We start from the raw sequence: 4,824 nt of genomic DNA on the forward strand, positions 1-4,824 counted from the left end.
CGCAGAGCACTTCCCGTCCGGGCCCATTGGAATGCATGGCCCTACCAGATGGCCGCTCTCCGAGGCCGGCCATCTGGTGTGGGGCCATAGGAACGACTGCAAGGACCAGATGGCCGGGCCGCTCTGGAAGTCCGGATGGGCGTCAATCTGAAATCCGTCTCCAGTTGGGTCTATAAGGAGCCCGGGCGGTTTCGCCGAGAGGTCCCCCTCTGTCGCTCCGGGTGCGCGCTTTACAAGAAAGCTCAGTCACCTTCCTGCGGATTACTATAGACAGGGTGGAGAGGGACCTGTCTGCGCGTCCTCCAGGGTATTTTTCGCCGCTGGCTGCCCGGCCCGGGCTCCGGGGCGAAACCACCACACCTCCCCGGGCCCGGCCGGCCGGGGGGGCCGTGCCCCAGCAGAGACCGGCCTGCTGGGGGCGCTCTTTCCACGAGCACTCCACGCGATCGATTTGGCGCACTTGGTCCGTCTAGGGTTGGACTGCTTGGCCAGCCTCGGCTGTTTCAAGCAATTGGCTTCCACCCGCCTCGGGACCGCGTCGAGGGGAGGGCCCCCGCCCCCAGGTGGGCGGCTCTCCCCTCCGAGCAGAGCGAAGGCCGATCAGCCCGGCAGCTTCCCCCAGTGGTCCGATCAGAGCGGACGGGGCCGGGTGGCGCAAGGCTAGCCCCAGCGCGGGTGTGCCTACCGCAAGCCACGACGCGGCCCCTGCTCCGCCGAGCACGTTTCTCCAGCAGCTCGGAACGCCCGTTCCGCGGGGTGCCGACCCCCTGCGTCGCCGCTCCGGTGGCGGCGCTGCGGGCGAACCCCCTACCGCTCCAAGTTGTGCCTGGGCCCGGCCTCTCCCTCCCACCCACCCCGCGTGGCGGAGCGGGCGGCCGGCGCCCGCGTGACCGACCGGTCCGCCCCAGGGCCCGACGCTCGGGTCCTCCACCCACCCCCCCCAGCAGGGCGCGAAGGTCGGCTCCGAGGCGGGCGCGCGGCTCCCCCGTTGCCACCCTCCAGCAGGTGCGGCTACCTGGTTGATCCTGCCAGTAGCATATGCTTGTCTCAAAGATTAAGCCATGCACGTGTAAGTACACACGGCCGGTACAGTGAAACTGCGAATGGCTCATTAATGAAAGGGGCGTTGTGGTGAGGAATCCAAGCAGATGTTTGGATTGATTCACTACCAGAGAAGGGTCTGCATGGAAAACAGAGGATTTGACCCTGTGACTCTGGGCGACAATACTGCTCCAGATGCAGCTGAATCGCTTTCCTGTGGTGCTGTGCCACTGGAAGCAAGACGACGCAGAGCAACACGGGCTCGATCCCTGGGTTCACACTTCGAAATCTCTAGGTATTAAACGCGCTACACATAACCAATTATAATTATTGGGCCTGTGGCATTTGTAACCACCAGGCTGTGATTACGTCTTGGCTTGAAGTGGTGTGCTACTTGCTGTAGCACCAACAACCTTTTTTGAGGAGGCGTGACTTGCCTAACACTGAATTTTCCACTAGCCCCGGAAATTGCTTCTTTTTTAAACATTGGAGGAGGATTTAACCTGTTTGATCCACAAGCCTAACAGGAAGAGTATGGCTATCACCAGTTCTAGGTGGAAAAGGTATTCCTGGTGAAACATTAAGGGCCTAATTCATATAACATTTTCCAATGGTGTTTTGCCATTATAAAATGCTTCTGTGAATCAGGCCATATGTATTATACTCAATCACACATGTCCTACAATTGGTAACAGTGCAGTTTGGAGCCATAAGAGGAGCACTTTGTATTTATTTATTTATTGAGCATTTCTAAGGCGCTTATACATCAACTAAATTGCGTTTTAAAGCGCCTAAAGGAAAGGGAACAAGTGAAACAGAAGACAATGGAAAAAGCAGTCCTACTAGGCCTTGTAAAAATTTGGATTGTGCAAGTGCAGAGAGAAAAAGAGACAGTATGCATAGTGTGTCACTCTAAACACAAAATGACTGACAGAAATATTAATCAAAATAGCCAAACTAAAAGCAAAAAGCAATAGAATAGAATATAGGCTTTGAATTATTCATAACCACTGGCATTGCATACATCCTATTGCTTGTAGCCAAACAATGGGATGCATAACGGACTAGCCAAATGCAAATAAGCCTTGGTCCTACCATCAATGGGATCAGTCCACTCCAAACTGCCAGGCCATGCAGGTTAGCAAACTCGCCCTCATTTGAAAAAGTAAAATTAACATGTGATAGGTAGATAGCTCTGTCTAATGTTGCAAAGTGGTACTGTTGTGCGCCCAGACATGGGTCCCAAGCTGCACATCATGGATATTGTTGAACGTGGACGGAAAATGTCTTGAGGTTGCATGTTTTCCTTTTTGTATTGCAGAGCAAAAACATAATACAATATCAAATTCATAACAAAGCAGATTCTCATATTTCTTCACAATAGGCTTGTGACAGCCAAACACATTAATAAAAATAATTAGTTATGAATATATACAATTAGAAAAATAGAAATTGAGATTAATGAATTTGAGAGGTCTTTCTACAATAATACTAGTAAATATGCGATACCGATTTCCAATACCAAAAAAGGGACTATTTGTACCCCAGATGTAGGCACATAATGCTAATGGCCCACTGCCTAAGGCCCTGTATACCCCTGTTCGCCCCAGGGCGTCCAACGACTGCTTCCGCTGCCCACTCGCTGCCTGATTCACTGGTCTGCAGGTGAGTAACCCGACTCTGGCTCGCGCACGAATGAGGACACTCCCGTTATAACCATTCTATTGCACTACGATTCCTGTCCCATACTGGCTCCTGTTCCTCGTACACCATTCTCGCACTCCTAATCACAGTCAATACGGACACACTGCATTGACTTTGCATAGTGCCACAACTGTTTGTCCCCCGAGAACTTCCACGCACTCCCATTAAAACCATTCTATTGCACTACGATTCCTGTCCCATACTGGCTCCTGTTCCTCGTACACCATTCTCGCACTCCTAATCACAGTCAATACGGCCACGCTGCCTTGACTTTGCATAGTGCCACAACTTTTTGTCGCCCAGGAACTTCCACGCTGTGGCCTTGGCCATCACCATTGATTCCTGCACTCTTTACACTGGTGCGTTTTAGCCCAGTGCTCCTCGTTACTGTTAAATGCATGCATCACCCGCTGCACAACATACTTGCCTCACTAATTGGTTATTGCATTGTAGTGTTGTAATATTTGTTGCCGACCGCACTGTACTTTGAGACACAACTGCAGCTTACTGTAGTGTTAAAATATCTGTTGCCAACCGCACTTTAACTATTGGGATACAATTGCAAAAAACTGCACTGTAATTGTGAAATATTTGGCTCTCGCACATGCTCCCCTACCTGGCTCACCGCATCGCCTTGTTCACCTAATTCTTTCTACCAGTGGCCTCCCTCCACTCACGTCATGCGGCCCAAAGCCAGCAGCTAGATCCTTCACAAGATCTCCTGCATTCTCTCCGACACCATTATCTCTATATTCGCCCTCGTTCTCATTCTGTCCATTCGTTACACCATCAAGACACAAGCCAACATCACCAGCATGCTCCCACCACCGCATCTCATCACACCTGCTCTCCCCCCACTCACAACCATGCCCATTCTCCTTCCCACACTCAAACCCGTCCACTCACACAAAGGCACTGCCTGCTCACTCCGTCTCAGACGCACTAGACTTAGAACCCGCACTCAACCACTTGAAATCAGCTGCCACCCCACAACCATTGCATCCCGTAATCTACGCTTAGGATCACGCTCCACCTTCAATAGCACTCTACACATTGAAGACACACCGACACCAAAAAGCACACCATCAACACATCTGTTTGGAGCCCTCCTTTCCACACCACCTATAACCACAGAAACAGCCAACCGCCATACCATCTCCAAGACAAACTCTACACCCACACCACTCCTGAAATGCGCCCTTTTAAATGTCCGATCACTCCCTGCGCATGCCTAGAAATGTATGATCTCATAGACAGCCTCAACCTTGACCTACTGGCCATCACTGAAACTTGGCTACATGAAGCATCTGGTCCCTCTGTTGCTCTTGCACTCCCACCAGGCTATACCATCTACAGACAAGACAGACCAGCATGCGTAGGAGGCAGAGTAGCGCTCATCTCCAAAGAAACACTCTCCCTCAGACCCATCACTCACTCCTGGGCTAACAACTCAGACATACTAGCTGTCAAGGTTGCTCTATCCCCTAATAGTACCATCAACATTCACATACTCTATCGCCCCCTGGCCTCCCATCAGATTTCCAGGGTCACTTCCTGCATCTACTCAGCGACAATATCAAAGGCTCCACCAAGACCTTACTTCTTGGATATTTAAACCTCAGTGGTTCTAATGACCCTAAAGTTAAAGCTGCTACTACCCTCACCATGGAACTAAACGAGTTAGGATTCACATAAAAAGTCTCTAGCCCCACACATACTAAAGGCCGCACCCTAGACTGGGTCCCTGACCACAACTGCCACACCTCCATTATCGCTAACTTAGCGCTGCCTTGGACTGATCACAATTGTATCGAGTTGAGCATACCTACCTCCTCAAGCACCAAAATCCTCATCCCAACCCCTCCAGCACAAGTGAGAAGCTCCAAAAAACTTAGAGGACAGCCTTCACTCATGCCTTAACATCCCAGCACCAGCCCACCCTTTCTCCAACGACCCAAACACTCTAGCTGACATTTACAATGATGCGCTATCCAGAGCCATCAACTCCATTGCGCCAATTGAATACAAAAAAGGTTTTAAATTAAAAAAAAAAAACAACTTTACACACAAACTCCTGGT

The sequence above is a fragment of the Ambystoma mexicanum genome, chromosome 10 (genome assembly GCF_040938575.1).
Source record: "Ambystoma mexicanum isolate Mex_15411 chromosome 10, UKY_AmexF1_1, whole genome shotgun sequence".
Taxonomy (NCBI): domain Eukaryota; kingdom Metazoa; phylum Chordata; class Amphibia; order Caudata; family Ambystomatidae; genus Ambystoma; species Ambystoma mexicanum.